A 24,541-nucleotide genomic window follows, 5' to 3' on the forward strand; every position below is an offset into this window, starting at 1 on the left:
ATGTTTACCCATCGTGGGAAATCAATAACACACCCAAAAGTTCTAATTAATTAAAAACAAAATTGGCTGGCGCATGTTAATATTAACCTAGAAACCACAAGTTTTAATTTGTTTCCAAGCATTTGTCCATTGTAGGAAATAATTGCACTACCCTTAAAAAAAGTTATCGTTGATAGTGACAAAGGTTCAAAATCAAACAAATTGTAGGAAATCTAATACCCATCGAAATTGTTTTGTTAGCATTACCCGTTAAAAAATAATGCCAAAAACAATTAAACTAATTTTTTGTCAAAAAACCCACAAATTTTAATTTTTACTTTAGTGGGAAAATCTTTGAATGAACTTCATTTTATTCCTAAAAATCAACTGAAATAAAATTTGCAGTGAAAAGAAATGACTCAAGTTTGACCATTTGACTTAGATTGAACACCGATTTCCTTTTTACATATTTTTTTTGATACTGTAATAATATTTATATCTTGGAATTTGTACTTGCATTTGGATATAGTCATTGAGTTAAAAATAGGCAATAGTGAGTTTTATAAGTATGTAACACACAAACGAATTAAGGCCGGAAATAGGATCAAGATTAATTAAATTAAGGGGAACGTGATCATATAACAATATGCCAATAGTTGTTTTAATGGAATTCGAAAATAAATTTAAAAAATGTAATTCATAGAAAAACGATAGTTTTATGATATAAATCTCTTTTAAGGTAAATTTTAACATATGCTTCTGAAACCTGGACCCTATCTTGTACAAAGGAGGTTATGTTGGGTACCTTTGAGAGAAAGGTCTTGAGAAGTATTTTTGGAGGAATTTAAAAAAAAAATGATGTGTACCTTAGAAGGACAAATCTAGAGCCTTATCACTCATATAATGAGCCTGATATTACTGACTTTATTAAGCGACGAATAAAATGGCCACTATTTCAAAATGGATGAAAATCGTACCAAAAATAGAAACTTCAATGCCAGACCTGTTGGTTCACGAAAAAAAGGCAGGCCGAATTTGAAATGGATAGATGGCTTAAAAAAAGACCTTTTGGTCTTAAAAACTAAGGACTGGAAATTCGGTTGCAGGAAAAAGCTTAGCATGGAAAAAAACTTCTTCAGAAGGCCAAGACCCGCCTTGGGCTGTCGAGCCATTTATGATGACGATGAACGTGATCATTAAATAAAAGTGGTGCAATGATGTCGTTGGATAACCCAATAGGTCACAAAGTGTGAGGTTTGGATAAACTGGTATCACCAAATTTGAAATAAGGTGAAAACTAAAATTAATCATGATCATAAATAAATAAGACAATGACGTGCTACAGCCAGACACAAGCTTAGTATTTTACAAGGTGAGATGTTTCCAAAGTGAAGTAAAACCTGTACTCAAATCAATAACATTACTCAAAATAACAACCAATCAACAACCAAATTACTCCCCGCATACAGAAATAAAAAAAATGAAAAACCATCACAAAAATGAACACAAATAAAATGGTGTATTCCCACATTCTTTTAGTTTAGCACAACATGTATTTAGAACAAATTCACAATTTTACCAGTAAAACGTATCTTTTGACACAATTTTAATAAAAAAAAAGCCTTGAATTAGAAATGGGGGACAAGAGAATTTAACATAAAGCGTCGTGCATCAGAATAAGATACAAGAAAAAAGACAAATTTAAATGATGATCATTAAGATAAATGCAGAAGGAATGCTTAAATTTGAAAAGGTCTTTAATGTTAAAGAAAATTAAAGTTTTAAAAAGTAGATATTCAATTAACAGAAATGTACGATTCGAGGATTTTATTAAACTTAAAAGCAAAGAAAAAGGATGTAAAAAAAATTTCTCTCGATTCGGACCTAAAGTGTTAAATCTTTCAAAAAAATTCGTTAATTGGTATTGATCCAAAGAAGCGAGAGACTACTAAATTTAAAGAGCGAAGAGTTTGAAAATCAGACGAATCAAATTGATTAAGCCCCCATGAAAGAATAAATGAAGAAAAAATAACGGCGGGTATAGAGGGGCATCTCTCCCCACAGGAAGTATAATAACCGTGATGACCAGCGAAGAGGAGAGAACAGAAAGTTAATATTCTTTATAATAAGAAAAGTGAAGTTTTGCCAAACAGGATATTTAAAAAAATTATTTGCATTTAAATCGAGAAGACAAAACCCTAATTTAAGAAAATCACTAGGGAAATTTCGTGTGAAATAAATTCTATAAATAAAAAAGAAATAAAGGATTAAAAAATTGAAAGATAAGATTTAAATAAAAGAGTAAATTGTTAACATTTCACAAAGTGTTACTGTGACAGTAGGTGAAACATATTCATAAACTAAAATTATTTATAATAAATAAATAAAAAATCTCCCTTTCTTAACTTTGTTAATCATTGTTCAAGGTAGTACTGCTAACGGGTGTTGCCTGTCCCACTTAATACCTTCTAATGGCATTTGTGTTATTTATCTTTGCGTCCCGAACGCTAAATATTTTTATTTCACAAGTTTGTTTAACAAGTTTAGCTACTTGCTGTCTATGGAATTGAACAAGAAGTTGGACTTGAGCCGTGGTGGCTCAGGAGATTGAGCACTCGCCCCCCCCCCTATAAGGTGAACTGGGTTCGAATCCCGGTGAAGACTGGTTAATTTGAATTCCACACCCGCCTCGCACCGTCCACAGTGCTGACTTAAAATATCCTCAGTGATAGACAGATCATGGGTTAGAGTCCCCTTTGTCGCCAGGCTAACCGTGGGAGGTCTTCATGGTTTTTCTCTCCACGTAACGCAAATGAGAGTTTGTTCCATTAAAAAGTCATCCATGAAGGTGAATTTCTTCCAATACTTGATCCAATAGTTCCCTTGTCTTCTGGATTGTGCTCAAAATTACAAGGCTATGGAGTTGAACATTGGTTGCCGTAAACTGAACGGCTGTTTAACGACGGTTATGATATAAAATAAAAAAGAAATCGGACTTCAAAATTTAGCACATTGTAGGAAATAATTAGCAGACATTTGTCAACCAAAACTTTGTTACCCACTCCACCTATAAATAGTTAAAAAAAAACACTGACCCAACTGAAAATAATGACGAAAGCAGTTTCTTGTTAGGGGTCACAGTACCCAAAAAATGACGAAAATACAAAAAATTTTTTTATTGATTATAATAAAACTACAAAGTATTTCAAATGTACAGAAAAAAATTCATCTCTCTATCTACGTTTTTAAAAAAGTTATGAATGATTTTAAATTGTTCTAATACAGAAACTTGCTATGCAGTCTGACTTTAAAGTGCTTTTTCGCATAGATGATAATTTTGTGTCTTAATCTTAATTAAATCCTTAAGGAATTTTTTCTATTTAAGATAAAGCTTTGAAGTAAACTTTTTTATCTTGAGTATAATACACTTATTTAAACTGTGCATGGAATAAGCATTTTATGTGGTATTAAAATTTTTACGGCATGTTATATATACCTAATAGGAATTTTTACACTTTTTTTTCTACTTTTTTACAAAATAATCCATAAAAAATATTCTAATTGAAATATCAACAAATGAATGCACAAAATTATTAAGATAAATATTGCAAGCACTATGAAAAAAACTTTTTTTGAAAATATGTTAAAATAAAAAAGCCTTAGGGATTTAAAAATTTAGAATTTTTTCAACTTTTTTTAAAATTTAAAAAAAATCCAACAGTTTAATTACTTTTTGAAGATAAATTTTTGATTATAACTTAAATGAGCATGTAAAGCATCCTCAAAATGAATGATTATACCTTTATTTTAAAAAATTGTTGCAAAGGTACTGTGACCCCTTAAGTAAAAATTCACGATTTTTAAAGATTCAAATTTAACAACTCAGTTAGACCCTAACAGTATATCGTAAGCCTTTGTTTGGCATCAAAAACTTTCATTAGCCAACCAACTTAAAAAAATTTCTCTTTAAAACAAAAAGATTTAAAAAAAAGTCTCACTGCGATAATGTTGGGATGGATTGGCTTAGATGTTTACTCGAAGCACACCAACTCCAAATTAATTTGTGCCAACTTGCCCAGAAAGTAAATTAAATGCTGAACATCATTGCATTGGTCATGAAATTGTATATCTTAGATATCTATGAGCCACTGTTCTATTGTTGCAGGAATGTTTTATTTTAACCTACCCAAAAGTGTTTTTTAGCCAAAGCAGTTTATGATTGATTAAGCTAATTTTTGAACCAAAATTCTTCATAACTCTTAGCTTATTGTGAGAAATTACTATTTTGTGTTATTTCGTCAAACTTTCCACTAAGCCGTCGATCAAAAATTTAAAAAACTACAGCAAAAAGAGGTCCTAACTGGGTTAAAAAAAATAGTTTGAATTTTGCAATTTAACATTAATTTCTTGTAGATAAATGTTAAGCCTTCCATCCAAAAACAGTTATCAAATTAAGAAATATTTTATAATTTTATAACGGTCGTTGAACAGCCGATCCACTTTTTTGGGTTTACGACTGCTAATGTTCAACTCCATAACCTTGTAAATTTGAACCTAATCCAGAAGACAAGGGAACTCCTGCGTAACGTATTGGGAGAAATTTGCCTTCCAGAAGGACTTTTTGAAAACTTTTCACGGTAGCCTGATGGCAAGGAGACTCTAACCCATGATCGGTCTACCACTGAGGATATTTTACGTTAGCACTGCGATCGGTGCGAGGCAGGTGCGGAATCCGTATCGACTGGCCTTCGCTGGGAATCAAACCCAGTTCACCTCATTTGAAGGCTCTATCCCCTGAACTACCACGGCTCAAATTAAGATATAGTTAAGTTATTATCTGAAACACCCTAAGCCATTTCTCCAACACAATTGTCTGCCTGAAATTTGAGATTATTGTAGGAAACCGTTATCCCTCCAAACTATTTTCGGTAAAAAGCAAATTTAGCCTAAACTGTAAAGTGAGCAAATATAAAATTGAATTTTGTCTTAAAATTTAACGCATTGTAAGAAGCATTTAGATCTCCTCCGCCCTCTAACATTTCGTTAGCTAAAGGCAAAAGTAATTTTGCCGTTAGCGTACTCATTGTAAATCGTTATACTACCAAACAAATTATCATTAGCTTCTCCAAAGTCATCAAAGTCATAGCAAGTCCATTATAGAAAATCGTAAAGCAAACCATTACCCCCCGAAAAATATTTTTAGTCTATTATAGTATTTACGAAGAAACGTTTTAGATCATTTCGTCGCTTTGAAACTAAACCGTTGTAACTCAAAAAAGTCGAAAAATGAGATTTTTGGGTCATTTTGTGTAAAAAAAGTCACCCTTTTAGAAAAACAACCTGTTATCTTTATAGTTCCATAAAGTTACTTTAGAGAGCAGATAAATCGTCATCGCATTCCCGCGATTAGTATTAGGGCGGAAAGTTTGAAATCACTCTCCTGAAAAACTTGCTTTTTTGAGTTACCACGGTTTAGTTTCAAAGCGACGATTTTTGATCTACAAACTGAAAGTTTATTTTTTTTGCCTTGAAATTTAAGCTTTTTCGGGAAACCCACTTGTAAATTAAAGTGATTAATGGCCAATACAAGTTTTTAACTTAAAAAAACCCGAGGCTTGAATTTTGCTTTTAAGCAAAATCCATAGTAGGCAATCCTTACCCCACTAAAACGTTTCGTTTAACTTAAACTTCTCTTACAATATGGCCTTGACAAAATATTGCGATTCTTTTTCCCAGAAACCGCAAGCTTAAAGTTTGCCTCCTAACGAATTTTATCTCAATTCCGATCAAAAAACACCAGTTAAAACTTTGTCTCCCATTTTAGCAAATTGTTAGCCCATTAAAAAATTTTGTCCTCTCGTTCACCCAAACCAAAATCTAATTTATCTGAAGTTTATGTAAAGTTTTTATGTAAAGTTTTTGAAGTTTATGTAAAGTTAAAGTTAAAGTTTGAAGTTTATGTAAAGTTATGTAAAGAATTTCAAGTTCATGTAATTTTTCTCAAACTGCAATATTTAAATTTTACCGAAAGCGCCAGTTTTTTGTATAAAAAAATAATAATAAAAAAAAAAAACCATTATCGCACCAAAATCTTTGGTTAGCTACCTCGCCAATAAAAAATAATAACCAAAAACAATACCCAAGCAACAATTTTACTTTGGCTCCAGTTTTGTCGTGCAATATGAAAAACAATGCAAGTGCTTCGTTACTGATTTCAATAAGAAGTGGCTTCGCAACTGTTTTCTCTCTATTGCTAATGCTATAAACGCTAAAATAGATTTTTCTAAAACTGATAAAACAAATTTCATTTTTGAAAAACATTTATTTCCGATATGTAGCTTATAATAGAAAGATGCCAAACATATCTCAACTTGAATTTTTTTTGTCCCTTTTTCTTTTACATGGCAGAGGTAACCTAAGAATGGTGGCCTAAGAGGTGGCCTAAGGTTCTTATAAGAACATGCACCAAGGGTCCATTGAGATCTAGATTTTTCAATATTGGTCCTAGAATGGCTTTCAATACTGGAACAAGATTCACTTCAATCTAGAACCCATATATATATATATATATATATATATATATATATATATATATATATATATATATATATATATATATATATATATATATATATATATATATATATATATATATATATATATATATATATATATATATATATATATATATATATATATATATATATATATATATATATATATATATATATATATATATATATATAGACACCCCACTACTCACTCAACATTATAAGTCTATAAGGGTCCTACGTTCAAGTCAATATTGGTCCATTACTGAAAACTATTCTAGTACTTAAATTAAAAAATCTGGACATCTCAATATTGTAAACAGACATCCAGATGTTTATCAATTTTGTAAGCTTATAAGGGTCCTACATAGAAAAAAATATTGTTCCATTATTGAAAGTTTTAGGACCAATATTAAATATAGACACTCCAATATATCCTAAACCTACAAGGTTCCTATATAGAAATTAATATTGGTTCAATGTTAAAATCGTTCGAGAACCAATACTGCAAAATTTAGACACTTCATTATTGGCCCTATATTGTAAGCCTATAAGGGTTTTATATAGAAATAAATATTTGTTCAGAATATAAGCCATTCTAGGATCTATTATTACAAAACTTATACACATCAATCTCAGTTCAATATCAGAAGCCGTTTCGAGACCACATTATATAGAAATACATAGGATTATTACAGGCTTGCAATACAGGACCAATTTTGTATTGTTTTGAAGTTATGACGACTTATAATATTTTAACAATATCCATTTATATATATTGCTCCCTTATAAATTATCTACAATACAAATAAACCTACCTACAACAGATTTTTTTTACTCATGCATTTTTGTTTATTTCATTGTCATTGTACGAGAACAATATGAGCATTAATCTTTTGAAACTAAATATTTTTTCTTTGCTTGATTATTAAATTTTTTATAGTTAATATAAAAATTTGTTAAAATTGCGCAGGCTTTAAGGAAAATTTTATTTTAGGATTATTTTTTTTTAGGTCATTCACAAAAACAATTTTACAAGGCAGATGCGTGAATAATTAATTTTTGCTTACAGTTTTTTTCACATTCAGACCTAACAAAATTCATTATAGAAATATAACTAGTAGTAAAAAAAAAAATTCAGATGCCACAAAAAAATTTTTTTATTCTCGAGTGAGCTACAAAATGAGCACAATATTATTTATAACTTAATCTTCAAAAACGAAATACATGAGACTTTAAGTAAAAAAAAAAGTTAAAATAAATTTTATTAAACTTTAAAAATAAAATTTGCAAGGTTGTTTAATATCAATTGCATTGTGGGGAGAGTCATATCGACAATTCATCTATGAAAAGGTACCCCAACTTTGAAGCGAGTTAGCATATCTTATATAATAGTGAACTAGAATTGTGTTTATGTATTGGTAGACACACTACAGCATCACAAACGTCGGTGACAGCTAAAAGACATTTCCTTTTCTTCCAAGACTACAAAGAACATTATTATTAATCTTGATTGAAAATAAGATTCTGGACTGATGATATAGAAATAACTGAACTCAGTGGTGCGACAGCCCATAGAGGGCCAAGGCCTACTGTGCCCATCTCAGTTTTCTTGAGCTTGGGCTCTGGAGTGCAGGAGCAGATGTTCCGGTTAGGGGGTCAGCCGAGCACGAAACCCCCAGTGTTTAGTTCCCAAGCATGCTTGGTACTCATTTATCGATCCTACTGAAGGGATGAAAGGCTGAGTCAACCTTGCCCGGCCCAAGGATCGAACCAAGGATCTGTGTCCCCACTCAGCCACCGGGCGTCATGATATAGAAATAGCCCCCAAAAATTCGATGGGTAGTTTTGTCATTCAGATATAAAAATTAACTAAATTCCCATTTCCACTCGAGTAAGTTTGAAAGTTTAGTCTGGAGAAGTTCGAAATTTGAAAGCGAAACAATTGCCTTAAAACCTCCAACTATAAGACTTGTTTCAGATTTAACGAATTTTATTAATATTCATGACTATAGTTCTATTTTTCTTCGACTCAATCTCTTCATATTAATAAAATAGATTTATCAATTATTCTGTCAATTGATTAATAAAATTGAATATTAATTTATGATATTAATTAATAACTTAATTTATCAATTATTCATATAATTTACTAATAAGTATATATCATGTTCCCTTAGTAAATAAGAGAAGTAGGTATTCTATAAATCATCTCTACAAAAATTAACATTCTGGCTCTGTTTTTTTCTGAAGAATCCCGCTGAAAATAAATATTAAAGCAAAAAAAATTAAATACGTTTGGCAAAATTACTATATAAAAAGTCGCATCTATTGGACCAAGATCCAAAAAAAATGCATCATGATGAATGCGACATTAAATATACTAAATTACCAAAAAAAAACAACAAAAAAAAATTAATTATTTAAAAAAAATCATTTGTAAAAATAAATAAATCGACACGATTGTACCATCTTTTTAAACTGTTTTGATATCAAGTTCGTAAAGTATTAACCTTTCATACAATAATAGCAAAAACAAATGCAACTAAAAGAATAAATTTTGCTGTAGAAACAATGAATTTGCATGAATAACATCCCACTCTGATTTCATTCAAATTTAGCAGCTCACATGGACCACTTAAAAAAAAGAGAGAGAAAGTGAGATAACTCTGCATAACTTTTGTTCTAATGAGTGTCGGTCTTAACAGCTCAAAAGGGTGAACTCAAGAGCTAACTAATTAATGCTAACAATTGACTAATTAATATATATTATTAAATTATGTTATAGAATCGGAGATAATGCATTCCCTCTGAACTTTTTTCAAATTTTCAGTGAATTTTTTAACAAATTTCATTAAATTTTACTAAGATTTTTTTTACACTGCTATCTTAAAATGCTAAAAATGCAGACAATCAAACATAAAATTTTCTAAATTAAAATTTATTTTCACTAAGATTCAACTTTCTTGAAAATGAGATGATTATTTGTGTACAAAACATATAATTAATTTATAGGTATATGTATGTATAATAAAGTACATTAGTTAAAAGCTTGTAAAAGTATAATTTACTTACGAATAATAATGAGAAATAAATTGCTTGATTGATTTACTTATAATTTCCATCCAATCAGTTCTTAAAATTGAGCCTTTGGAGGGTATAAAAATAATTCACATTAGTAATACAAATCTATGAAAACAATATCTATTACAAAACTGCGCAGAATTAATGCAGTTTTAATAGGTACCAAATTGACTAATAAAATACACTGTACCATTAGTATTTTTGCTACCTATTAAAACTACACCAATTACCATAATACCGGTAGTGCTTATCACCAAATTTGAGGAAACATTGACGTTAATAAAAGTACCCTCTTGTGATTAATTATTTCTGCTGTTTTCTGATTTCCATAACAGTAGACGGTTTTAGACTTTGTCCTATGGGGAGTTCTTTAAATAGACAAACTATAAGTTACTGTCTCGTTTTTCCCTGCTCTTATGATCTTTTGCACCGTGCACACTTACATTTTGTAAAATATAAGTATCATTAATTTTTTAATGAATTTTTTTATTGAATTTTATGGTTTGAAATGCCTATGACCATATTTATACATTATTTTGTTTGCAATTTTTACAGAACAAGTTGCGGCCTTCTTTTCCGATAATGTGATACTCCATAATTCAGGTAAGAATTTCATTCTCATGTTCTATAAATTTTAAGATCTGAACCATCATAAATTCAATTTTAACTTCTCAATTAAGATTCAAAAACAATTCTAGTTAGAGTAATACTATTTATACTTCTATTTAAAACCCTTAGTAACGTTGCTACCGGTTCCTTTTGCTTTTTTCCGCTCAAAACAGCAGATTTTAGAACATATTTTCTAAAACTTTGATTCCAATAAGGATGAATTTTGATGTACACTATCTTTTTCATTTTCCTTAACTTAAAAAGAGCTTTTTTTATTCAGAGTGGAAAAATACCATCAAGAAAATTTTTCGCTTTTATGCATACATGGCAATTTTCTTACTTTTAACGAAAGTAAAAAGTACGTATTTTTACACGCTGGTCATTAATTGTCCCCCTGTCCAATGCCCATCAAACATCAAGGGATATGCTTAATTAACTAATATTTAATCAGTTGTGAAAATCTCTTTGAAAAAACTTTTTCCGAATCTGTAGAATTGATTTAACTCCTACCCCTTTGTAAATTTTATTTTATAACCGTCGTTGGACATTCGACCCAATTTTAGGGATTTACGACTACTAATGTTCAACTCCATAGCCTTGTCATTTTGAACCCAATTCAGAAAACAAGGGAATTCCTGGATCAAGTATTGGGAGAAATTTGCCTTCGTGAAGTATTTTTTGATTTAACTAACCCACATTTTCGTTTCATAGAGAGGAAAGCACGAAAACCTCCCACGGTTAGACTGTCGGCAAGGGTCTAATCCATGATCCATCTACCACTGATCATATTTTACTTCGGCACTGTGATCGGTGCGAGACGGATGCGAAATTCGTATTGATCAGCCATCGCTAGGGTTCGAACCCAACACTTTATCCCCAGAGCCACCACGACTCCCCTTTGTAAATTGGTGAGAACAAAGAAAAAATACATCCACAGAGAGCCAAGATGGGGAATCCTTATAATAAATACTAAGGAGACGTCTATTGTTTGACAACTATTTTAAAGCCATCAAACAATTTAAGACCCCATTCTTTTCTGGAAAATAAAAACAGATGTGAGATGTATGTTTAAAGATGCATGTAGTTAATATCGTTACAGTTTGAACATTTAAAAAAGAAAAAATTTGGATTTTTATTTTATCCTGAAAAGTAAGAATGATTACGTAGTCTTTTTCGAAACATTTATATAAATGCATTGAGTCTTACCCGATTTGTTTACATCCGTCAGATATGTTAAAATTTGCTACAACTATACGTTTCTTAAAATATTAATACAACATTAAAAAATTTTTTTTGCAATTGCGTATGCCATATTCAGTTAAAAGTGTTATAATTTTTGTTAATTTTTTACTATTAAGTTGAAAAAATATGAAAAAAACTTCGTACTGAAAAAACCTTTGGTTTAGTAGATTTGAAAAAAAATTTTCTTAATTTTTTGTTAAAATAGATTTATTAAAATTGTGTTTGAAAATTTAATATAATACAAATATAAGTATTTTTTGAAATTAAAAATACTATTACATAATTTTTAAAATAATTTGATGTTAATTGCAATCTCTTCTGAAAATATTTTTATTTATCCTTGGAATTAGTCCATGCATGTTGGGATTTTAATGTTTGGATTAGGTTCAAAAATTGCACTCCATCAAGCCTTTATGACAAATCAATTTTAAATATGGGCATTGGTAAATCAAAAATAAATGCAATTAAATAGTGTCGTTGTTCATTATTTTGCTGTTGAAATTATCTTAATGATAACAGCAACTAATGTTGAAATTTCAAATTTTTCGTTCTATGCATTGAAATTTCTTGTGAAAATATTAAGTAATTTAGTGTTTATTACATGCCAATGGCCCTGTTAATTAGGCTAAGAAGAATTTATTTTTGCTTCATTCATAACTTATTAGATTTCCAGCTTTATCGCTGTTATTTTTCTAGAAAGTTTAGCAAGAAACGCATCATCAAACTTTCATATTGGTTTTACATTTAGTCACCGAAATACTCTTCAAAATCTCTTTTTCTTAATGTTATATCTTGAATCGTATATTCAAAATTTGATTTCTCAAAAACTATTCGAACGATTTTGTTCGATTTTTGTATTGAAATTTGAAAAATTAAAGTTATCAAATTAGTTTTAATTATTATTTAAAATTAGATACTTTAAAATTATGTAAGGTTTTTTTTATACCTCAGAAATCAAGTTTTTTTCGGTTATTACTTAATAAAATAATAAATATTTATCAGATATTATTTTTTAGCCTGAATTATCTTCCGATAATTAAATTTTATAGGTTAAGACATAAACTATTAAGATTCAGTCCTAAGAATCCAGAAAAAAATATCAGATCATTAGATCATACGTTATTCAGGATGTCCACTCTTTATTTTGCACATTGTATAAATTTAGAAAAATAGTAAAAACACTAGCTGTTATTTTAATCGCTATTTTGATTTTTTCGAAATTTTCTTTGCAATACAATTTAAACAACAGCGTTGAGCGCTTCAATATTTTTTAAAAAAAATTTCATAAGAAAGCTTAATTCTTTTTTTTTTTGGATGAATATCACAATATTTTTTACAATCGCTGTTTTATTTAATGATTAAAAAATGAACCAAAATAGGCAGTTATACTTCATTAGTAAATAACATAACAAGAGCAAACTGTTAAAGATTTTGTTCTTAAAATGACAAATTTGAATTTTGCCATCAAATGTTAAACCCAAAGGCAGTAAACCTTTTCTTCCACCACAAATAGTGTTTTCGAAATGCTTGTCCATTTTAAGCATTAGTTAGTAGGGTAGCTATAAAAGTTGGCCTTTTCTAAAAAAGTCCAAGCGGATTTTCTTTAGGAAGCTGTCTTTTATTTAAAAAAAAGCTGACTTTTATTGGATAGTTTTAATTTTATTTTTATCTTATTTTTCTAAACCAATGTGTGTGGAGCCGTGATAGTTCAGGGCATAGAGCGTTTGCCTTCCAATGAGGTGATTCAATGAGGTGAAATCCCGATTGCTGGTCGATATTAATTCCGCATCCTTCTTGCATCGACGTATGTGCTGACGTAAAATATTATCAGAGGTGGTAGGATCATGGGTTAGGGTCCCCTTGCAGTCAGATTAACCGTGGAGGGTTTTCGTGATTCTCTTCTCTTAATAACGCAAATGCGGGTTAGTTCCATCAAATTAGTCACCCAGGAAGACAAATTTCTCCCAATACTTGATCCAGGAGTGCCCTTGTCGTCTGGATTGGGTTCAAAATGACAAGGCTACGGAGTTGAACATTAGCAGTCTTGGGTTGGCGATTCAACAACTGTTATAAATAAATGAATAAATAAACCTGTGTGTATAAACGTATTGTGCCTTGTATTTAAATTAAATTTATTGATTGCTGTTCAGTAAAAACTACAAATTTTTTTTTTTTATAATATAATACTTAATGATATCTAATGCTGCAGTTCGCAATAATACATGTTAAAATATTATGTTATAACAGATAATGTGACAGAAGCAATCACTATTTTACCCACTGCAAGTTGTATGAAGATTTAATAGATACTTGCATGTCTTCAAGCTGTAGAAGTTTAAATTTTAATTGAACTTGGATTTTAAAAATATGTGAATAATTTAAGTTTTTATAAAATTATAAATATCAAGTACGTGGTGCAAAAAAATCGAACCACTCTGAATAACTTTTCATCCATTTATCGGATTTTAATGTTCAAAGACGCAAACTAAATGTTTTCCAGGAGTGAGTTCAAACAAGGTAATTTGTGCAGACGATATTTTAAGTTCTAGATAATCTGTAGATTTTTCCATCGAATTTTAGATAGTTAGTTAAACGTTATGCCAGGAAAAAGTTTCGTATGCTAAGCACCAAAAAGGGGGAAAATATAGCTTAAATAAATTTAAATAAGTTTTTGACATCAAACTTCAAAAGGTTGAATTTTACTACTAAATTTAAGGCTGTAGTTCTATATCATTAGCAATATATATATATATATATATATATATATATATATATATATATATATATATATATATATATATATATATATATATATATATATATATATAATCTTATACCAAATAATTACTGCAAAACAGCATTTTGTTAAGTTTTAAAAATTCTGCAACTTTTTGAAGTGAAGTTTAACATTTGACCACAAAGGCCTAGATTATATGAGAACATCGTAAGTTATAACAGCCCTTAAAACTTTTTATCAGCCAGCTAGCTTAATTTTTTTTACCACAATAAGAAAAGAGTCCCGATGTCTCAGTGGGTCAGGAACTGAACTATCTTTGGGAAAAACGGTGTTTGGGCTGCTTCATGAAACCCATACAGATTCAGGTCGATTTCCATTCGATCGTCTGCGGAAAAGGCGATCTGTGTTGAATGCTGACTAAATTGCCACTATCGTGCCATTGGTCTACGAAATAACTAACCATTAACCTCCATCCCCCCTCAGCCAAGAACAATTTTGTCTATAGCAGAAATGCTTGCTTCTAACCTGCTTACATGCATTTTTGAAACCATAACAGCTTTTATAGCTGATTAAGCTTATTTTTTAAATCTGATTTTGTTTCAAACTAAGTCATGTAATCTCATACATTGATCCGCCAAAAGTTTTCGTCAGCGCACCCATAAAAAAAAAAGCTTTAGCAAGAAGTTTAAAGTAAGTTTTCTCCAGGAAAGCATAATTTTGAACTTTTCTCAATGCGTTTACCGATTCCTTTTGTTTTATAACCGGCATCAGACAGCCGATCTATTTTTGAGTTAATGTCTACCACTGTCCAACTGCCTAGCCTTGTAACTTTGAGAACATCCCAGAAGACAGGGGGAACTCTTTGATCAAGAGTATTGACATAAACTAGCCTTCGTGAAGGATTTTTCTTATGGAGTAGAATACAAGAAATGCGAAACATGAAAAGTACAAGGGAGCTAAGTACAAGGGAGTTCGAACCCATCTACCAACAAGGATATTTTACGTCACCACAGTCGTCAGTAAAAGTCAGGAGTAGAATTCTTAACGATCAGCCACCTGTGGAATTTGAGCCAAGGTCACCCTTTTGGGAGGAAAAGCCCTCTATACCCTGAATCAGCGAGACTTATTGTCTAAATGCATAATTTTATCCATTGTAGGTAGCAAGCTTCAACAAAAAAAAATGTGGTATGAATTGTTTTTACATTTACAAAATCCGAAACAAAGCGTAACCCATATTAATCGTTAGCTGCCTTTCTCTCACAAAAATATTTTCGTTAGCTCATTGTTCAAACTAAAATTGTAGCCAAAGTAAGATCTGCAGAATTTTTGACAAGTTATAATTTTGTCTCCAATCATCAGACTGTTGTGTGAAATGATTTTCAACATGCCAAAAAAAATAGATTATGACTGAAACTAGCTTTACTTTTTTAACGATAACTAAAAGATTAAATTTTACCTCCAAACGCTGGTTTATAGTAGAAAAATTTAACCTGCGATAGACAACCTATTGCAACAAAAATATCGTTGTGGTTATTTTTTCCTAATTTTTCATAGATATTCCTTACATTTAAATACTATTATAACTGTTAAAACTGAATCAGTAATCTAACGAAGGAATTAGCTTAACTCACTTGCTATTTTCGTTAGCTCAGCAACAACAACAAATTATTGTTGAAACAATATTTAAAGAATTTTTACTACTAGTTATTTTCAAATAACTTATAAATGTATAACCTAAAATGGCACAGACGTCTGATGGATAACTATTATAGACGTAATATGGCTAAAATATGCGGTGGACCTTAGGAGACGTCTACGAAACAACTACCTAAAAACGTCTCTTAGAAGGATTCTCGTAGTCGAAATTTAAACGTAGGATTGAAGCAAAATGAATAACTTGATGAATAAACACATTTAATAACTCCTATTAACAATTTATACAATATGAGTTTTAGTTAAATTCAGCATCAAATATTTATGCGTACAGCAACAAAAAGAAAAAACTCGCCAAAAAGCAATTCTAAAATAAGGAATGAAAATGAATGTTAAAAATTGCTACCTTTTTTCTAGGTTCGCATAAACAATACTTATTTTTTACGTAAGTTCAAATGACTTGCTTTAGTTCATTTTATGTTCTCAGGGCAACGATTGCTTTTGGTGTTCTAAAAGTTTAAATGTTTAAAGTAAGTTATGCTACTGAATCCAAGATTTTTTTTGAATTAAATGTGATAAATAAATAATTTACTGGAATAATTTATTTGAGGAGCATCATTTGAGCCAAAATACCGTTTAATTGAGTTATCTCCTTGAAATTAAGTTTGAAAAGTAAGTGTTTAGTATCTGTTGGTCTATATTTGTAGTATACATCTATATTTGTAGTATAAACTCGAACACAATATCGAAAATTATTTCCTAAAGTTTACAGTGATTTTGATAAAGAAGAGTCTAATGTATACAGTGATGACAATGATAATTTCAACGTTACCCTCACAAGGTTAGATCATTATAGGCTATCGTTAATTTATCAAAACTTTCTGTTTTTTCGAACGTTAAAAAAATGACCAAATCAAGTTATCGAATTTCTGATTATTTTACTTCAAACTAGAATTTTGATTCAAACGTTAACAAATTTTGGAGCATCGTTATGACACTCGTCAAAAAGTAGTGAAACTGAGGTTTCGGTTGATTCATAATCTAAAAACCAAAAGTTTGAACTTTGTCTCCAAAATGTTAGCATATTGTAGAAAATTATTAGCTCACCAAATATTTTCTTTTGCTTAAATATGGCCATTTCGTTAGTAAAAGAAAATTATGGCCATTTCTCAAATATACGGTGATGAATTTGAAATCGTTGGCAGTTAAATTCTTTTAAAATGTCCATCTGTCCGTGATAAATGATATAGGTTCAATTAGATTATTAAATAAGAGCAATAGGAAACTAACACACATTCCTCGATTGAAAAAAACGAAGAAATATTTTGAAATTTTTTTTTTAAATTTCAGTATTAGTATTTATTCGCTTTTAGCTTTATTACTTTCGCATGTCATTCATAATTCATGCATTTTTCACCTCTGCGTTAAGCTGCTTGAAAGTATTGATTCCCCAATATGGGGAGAAAAAAACTAATTTGTGCGAAACCATCTCATTTCAGTCAATAAGAACTAATCGTTTTAAATTTGTCTCGAAATTTATGCCCACTTTAAGATATAAATTAATTTTTTAACTCTGCAAGTGATTCATTTGTCGTGTAGGAATGAACAGAAGAAAGAAACCGACAGTCAATGCTAAACAAGTAAACCTCTTTCATGAGAAAAACCAATTTGGCAAAGACAAGAAAATGACCTGACTGCGAAACATCAACTCAAAAAAGAAACTAAAAGAATACTTTGATAGAATTAGTGTTATGCAAAGAGTAAATCTAAAAGAGTTACCAAATAGTATGATTGATGATAAAGCTATCCATACATCATTGAAACTGAATCAGAAAAGATTTCGAGGAAAATTAAAACTCTTACAAATAAAGGTTAAGCTGAAAACGTTAAGAACCATACGTAATTTTCATCATCGAATCAAAGAGTACGAGTATAAGTGCAAAAGAATAAAAATATAATAATTGAGGGTGTCTCTTGGCGAAATTAGGATCTTATGTTTAGCGCCATTCCTATTTGCGCGGAACACCGTGGTAACAGGAATGGCTGCCAAAGCGTTATGATATTTCAATAAAGTATTGGAAAATTTCAACAAAACATCGGATAAAGCTTGCAATGAACCCAATATAAGCAAAATTAATAAATCCAATAAAAAGGATTTTGAATCGAAACAAATATTTATGGAGTGGTCGCAGAAAGAAAAGGAAAAAAAAAACTCACTTCTTGATTAAGCTTAAATATTCTCAGATTTAGGTGCACAGAATTATCTAATAACAGTTAGATACTATCTAAATTTATCATGAATAGAATCTGTGTATCTCCATCGCCACATAAATTCGACGAAATACGAATCGAAAATAGCGTCTATAATACCGGAATAGCGGTGACATTTTTTTCTTAAATCCCTTTTTACGACTGCCCACATACCTTCGATCTTATTGACCAGATTCAAAAGTAACCTTACCAGCCGGTATCCAAAGTAGAACTAACGGACCTCTGAAATTACATACCGTTGAACATTTAAAAATAACGCTAAAATCTTAACCAATCAGAATCACGATTGGGTTTCAACATCGCCCAGCTTAGCGATCGACCGCGATCACAACTTGGCGAGAATCAAGGGGCACCCTCAAATATAGTCTACCCAACATTATTGTACTTGAAAATTGAAAAGCATTGGTGTTAAACGAATTTAATTGTAGAGAAAAGTGATTGTGTTCCTAAATAATATTTTTAAGTTATGTATATAAATAATTAAAAAGATTGTTGGATCTAATTTTGTGAAGTTTAAAACTGTTAAGTACTATTTTGTTTGGTTTCAAAACTAATCAAGATAAGATAAAACAAAGCATTTTGATTTTTTTAAAAAAAAGATCTAATTAGCTTCAGTCTTTAGAAATGACTATATATTTGTAAATAGGTGCTTTCGTTGTTTATATTTCTTGTGAAGTTAAATTATAGTATTTATTTACATTCTAATCTTCTTTTTTTAATATTTTAATTTGATATCTAATTTGATATCTGAATTGTTTACCAATGCTTACTGCTTGAGTCTAAAAATAATTTAGCAATTTTAAGTTTTAAAGTTTAATATTGTACAGCAATTCTAGTTTTAAAAAAATCGTGTGTCGCATTTAATTTGATATTTAAAAAGTTTAGTTTAATGTGATATGTTTTAATTGCATCATAATGCATTGATTTCAACCTAAATTTTGGAGAAGTAGTATGTACATAAATAAGTTCATAAATAACTGTTCCTTTGTTTTCTCTGGAGATGTTCTTCAAAGGGGAGAGGAGTTATTAAGTCTAAAACAAAATCTGGCTAACATAAGCATGAAATAAAAAAAAAACACTTAAAGAGATCACACAAAATAAAAGAACAAGAGAATTTATGGAGAGAGGTTTTGTATTTAAGATTCATACGAACCGGTTGCATGTTTTTTCATTTATTTTGCTTACGGGTTTTTTAAAAAATATAATTTAGTTGATGTGTGTCTGGAATGAGTTGTTATAAAAAAGAGCTGTTTATTTAATGTAGTTTGTCTCGTTACAGTACCCGTACACGTCTTCCAAGATGCTTCAGTAACTGGAGCCCGCTAAGGTTCTTCTTCCTCAAGGGCGTCTTTTTAGAGGTGCTGTGAGTGCATCTTCATGAACGATAATGTTTACACCTTTTCGTACAGTGACTGTCACAGAACTGTTTGAGAGAGAAGATATTGGACGCATGGAATGGCCGACGAGGTCCCCGGATTTTAAGGCAATTGAACATGAACACGTGTGGGACGCATTACAGCAGGATTGGGCAGCAATTTCTCAAGAGAATCTCAGCAACCTGGTCCTCATCATGTGCAGACGATGTCAATCCTGCATAGATGTGATCATTACTAAAGGTTAGAATTTTATTGTCAATCCCGTGTAACATTGACGTTTTGGTCATTTGTATAATTATGTTTTTAGCTTAAGTAGGGTAAACCAACCAGTGAAGAAACACTACCCAGTGAAGGAACATTTCATATATATTGATTAAGAATAAGAATTTGAAAGTACTGCTTTAGATTGATTGGTAGCAATAGCTTACTGCCAAACAATAGGAAGTCATCTAGCAATGTTTTGGATTGCCTGGTCAAATAGACTTCTCTGGAGAAATTTTTGAATTTGTTATTATCTCTGCAACACCTTGTTTCTTCGAAAAAATTATAAGGGGAGTGTTTGTAATAATATGTTTGAAGTGGAATTAATTGCATGAAATAGTTTTATTTTTCTCACTGGGAAAAAGAGAATTCAAAATATAGTTATTGAAGTTACGTTTTATTTTTTTAAAGCATCATAGCATAATGAAGTACTGAGATAAGGGGGTGTTTATTCACTGGATCACCAAACGATGAAAAACCAGTGAAGGAACAAGTGTTCCTTTACTGTTTTTTTTCTAAGTTAATGAAAATAAAAGGTAAACTTTAATTTTCTTGTACCTTCAGTGATGTTCCGCATCAAAAGTATGATAAAAATACGAAGAACAACTTCTAACCAGTGAGGGAACAGGCATGTTCCTTTACTGGGCATAGATTTCCTAGTGAATGAACAGTATGTGTTAATATGTTGACACTTTAATTTTCAAGTCATGATTACAAAAAAAAGTAAGCATTTTCCGAGTATATATATGTTATAATTTCAAGCATAGGCTTGTTTTTAAATATTTGTATGGCTTATAAATTCATAAAGAGCATTAAAAAATAACCAAAATTAAGTGTTCCTTTACTGGGTGTTCATTCAATGGTAAGAGCTCTTCCTTCACTTGGTCTTCTTACTACTTGATATTTGAACCTCCAAAACTTTAAAACAATATTATGTAAGTTCTCTACAATTTTTTTACATAATTTTCAATTAGTAACAAATATGTTGACACTGTCATTTAACTAAAATTAAGAATTTTGAAATTAATATGATTTTTAAAAAGGCAAGCGAAGCTTAAGTGTTCCTTCACTGGTTAGTTTACCCTACCTTATTGTTCCTGTGAATTACATTTTCTTTTTCGGCAAGTTGTTTACTTCCCCTTATTCTTACATTTTCAGGATTCTATGGTATGATTTTTATCAATTTTCAGTACTGCTGTTCAAACTTACATTCTAAAAACCACTTAGTCCTTAATTTTTGCACACCAGTGTAATATAGTTTTATGAATACCGTAAATCATACAATTCAGATGTTGTAAAACGATGAAGCCTGTCCTATTGAAAGATAATTTTAAAGTGGTCAGACTTGAAATAACCGGGAGAATGCGAGAATATATCTTTTTTTTTAATTTCAAAATAAAATTCAAAAGAATAGAATCTCTTATTCAAAATAAATAATTAAAAAAATATCGCAGTGCACTAGGAAATTTCGTAACTCCGTAAAGTTTAGATTGAAAAAGTTTTATCCAATTTTTGACTAAATCAGCCTTCTAGCCAACTTTTGATGAATTTGAACAATTTTTGAAGCTATGTGTGTTTGTAAGACAGTGCTTCTTCAGGGGATAGCACTTCTTCTCCAATTGCAAGTCTTCGTTTACTTGAAATTATATTTCCAATAAGTCATTGAATGCTTTTTTGAAAGTTTTTATGAAATGTTCAGCAACAGTTAATAATGTGTACCTCATTAAAACATTAAACAGTGATGAATCTCACAAGTTTTTGATAAACAACTTGAAAAAAACTTTTAACAACTTTTTTCGATAATTTAAGCTGAAAATTAAGAGGAAAGAAATTTTAAACGAAACAGTTTTCTTTTTCAAAATTTTTTCAATACCTTTTTTTTAAAAAAAAAGGTTTTGAAAAAATAACTTTAAAATTCCTTAAAAAATTCATCAATTATACCCTCCAAAAAAAAGAGAAACTTATAAAAATTTAACCAGTTGGAAATTATCCTGACAAAAGTAATCAGAATTAAACCTATGTATACAGATAATTTTACCAATGTAAAATTATTGTTTAAACAGTGGACAGTGTTTTTAAGCGATGATGGTGAAATGAAGAAAGATGAAGATGGTGAAAGAGGGCATATGAAAGGATAGGTAGGCCAGGGTGCCCTTCTAAAAAGGCGTAGGGGCGAACACTGTATACATAAAAGAATACTTCATGAACTAATAAATGACTTCCTCGTCCTTAAAATTTTGATGATCATTTGATTTTTATGTTTATTTATTTTTGAAACACAAATTTTACTGACTATGCTGAAATCTTTGAGTTTAAATAGAATTATTTATATTTAGCATTTATGTTTGTAAACGTGAACTATTCCATTAAAAAATATTTGAATATTTCTAAATTTTCAAATGTTTAAATTTATTGATATTGTAATAAAAAAAACTTTTATTTTTAGTTTAAATTTTGTGTTTTTGTATTTTTGTGATAATACCGTTTTTCCAATGCATTCTAACTTGCAAGCTAGCTTTTCTTAATTTTCTTCTTTTCTCTTTTCGCAAAGATTAACAGCGAAGAATATGGAGAAGCATTGGCTCTTGCTCAGTCCTATAATTTAGATACTGATCTTATGTACCAGTGTCAGTGGAGAAAAATGCCACCTAATGTTGAGACTATTCATGATTATTTCGTAAGACTGGTATTATTTACCTTCAAATTGTTTCTCTATTTACATATTATAAAGTATTTATCATTATGTTTTACAGGAATCGTCGTTGAACAATAAGTTTTTTAATCTAGTTAGTATAAAAATAACATTTCAGTACTAGGTACTCTTCTAAGAATGTAGATCATCTTTTTCTCTTTCAGAAAACTTGATCAATTAAAAAGTTTTAAAGAGCGCAGAAGAAAGTTTTTCATTGGATCATAACAGCTTGAGGTTATGCTAAAAAATAGAATTAGTGATAGAATTAGATAGAATTAGAAATCTAAAAAATAGAAACTTCTAAAAAGTCTTAAAATAATACAGACCATGAACAACTGCATGTTCTGATAGTTTTTAAAATTGTTTAAGAAATGTAATTATAGAATGAGTTAAATTTTCAATCTTGTTATATAATTCATTTGTATTCTACCATCCAAGAGAAAGAGGTCCTTTTCTGAATTTTATGTTTTTTATTTTTCAGATTTTTTAAACTTTTTCTGTTACCAGCGTAAACAAATTTTTATTTTATGTATGCTGTATTATTTTATTTATGATTCTAATACAATATTTTCAAAATACAATGCTTATATAAAAGAGTATAATTCTGGAAGATTGAAAAATATTTGAAATTAATTTATATTACCAGTATATATTTTTTTAATATTATATTATTTATAAGCATTGTTATGGTTAAAGCTTCATTGTGTTAAGAATAATTTTCAAAAAAGTATTTTATTCTTTATTTCTTATTAAATCATTAGTGTTAAAACTTATTTATTGCTTCAGTATTTAATATTTATGCTACTATGACGTTAATAAAAATTAATAACGCATTAAAATGTAGTTGATAATTAATTAATAATGCTTAATAAGAAATGTTCAATAGTAACATTTTCATCAAACTGATTCACATGAAGAACTCATTCTTTTATTTACATTATTAATATTATACTTTGTTGAACTGTAATGTCATTAAAATTTTGATTGAGCTATAATAATTTAAAAATTTGGTATTTTTGTTCTTCGTTCTCTTGACTTTTCTTGATGCTTGCAATTTATAATGCATGATTAAATTTTAAATATTTAAAAAGAGGTTAATAAATACTTTATCATGTTTCAAAATTTGTTAGTTTTCCAAGTTTTTAATAAACAAGAACAGTGTATTGATAAACATATATTATTTAATATTATATTCTAACACTGTTATTGTTAATAAATTTAGGTTAAAGTCTTTTGCACTTTAACTGATCTAAAAATTAATTTTTGTTGAGAATGTTAGATAATTTTATGAAAAATATATAGTTGCATCTCCTACAACAGTTTTTAAATTAAAGGTTTCTTTAAACACAGATTTTTGGTATCAGTATTTTATTTCTCATTGTTTATTCATCATTGTTTTATTAATGTTTTCAAAGTAACAGTTTCAATAATTGCATTTGTAGAGTAAAATCAAAAAGTGATCCTGGGTTCTCGATGGATGCCTAGAAAGAGTGTCGGAGAATTTTGAAGCTGCCAAAGAACTTATTGACTATGGTATGAGAGGAGGCACAGATGTAAAAGCACTCGTTGCCATTGGCTGAGGCGAGGATCAAGGCAGGTTTTGATTGTACTTTAAATCACATAGTGTGTGACTTTTCTTTAGGGATTGCAAAATCTCAAAATATTAATTACCTTTCAATGAATGGCATAGTATGTTACTTTTATCTGGGATTTGTAAAATCTAAAAATAATTTACTTACCTTCCCATAAATTACTGTAGTATGTCACTTTTCTTTGGGGTTTGTAAAACCTAAAAATATTTACTTGCCTTTCTGAGTTTGTTAGTGTACAAAATACACACCCCAAAAGAAATTTTTACTTGTCTTAAGACGCATATTTTCTTGAATGCTTACTAATAAAAACATTACTTTTATAAATTTTTCAAACAAAAGGGTAAAAAAAAATTATATATATATATATATATATATATATATATATATATATATATATATATATATATATATATATATATATATATATATATATATATATATATATATATATATATATATATATATATATATATATATATATATATATATATACG

General features: G+C 29.5%; 1 pseudogene across 1 annotated transcript in view; it reads left to right on the top strand.

The window, feature by feature from the left end:
* Positions 1–24,541, top strand: part of LOC147812647 (beta-ureidopropionase-like) — a 117,791-nt pseudogene that overhangs the window by 53,285 nt on the left and 39,965 nt on the right. The window contains exons 15-18 of the transcript XR_015433340.1: positions 10,170–10,217; positions 19,406–19,742; positions 22,315–22,440; positions 23,898–24,052. The product of XR_015433340.1 is annotated as a beta-ureidopropionase-like (transcript). The remainder of the gene's footprint in view (positions 1–10,169; positions 10,218–19,405; positions 19,743–22,314; positions 22,441–23,897; positions 24,053–24,541) is intronic.

Source organism: Parasteatoda tepidariorum, chromosome 4, assembly GCF_982258835.1.
Source record: "Parasteatoda tepidariorum strain Cologne lab strain chromosome 4, Ptep-v5.0, whole genome shotgun sequence".
Classification (NCBI taxonomy): domain Eukaryota; kingdom Metazoa; phylum Arthropoda; class Arachnida; order Araneae; family Theridiidae; genus Parasteatoda; species Parasteatoda tepidariorum.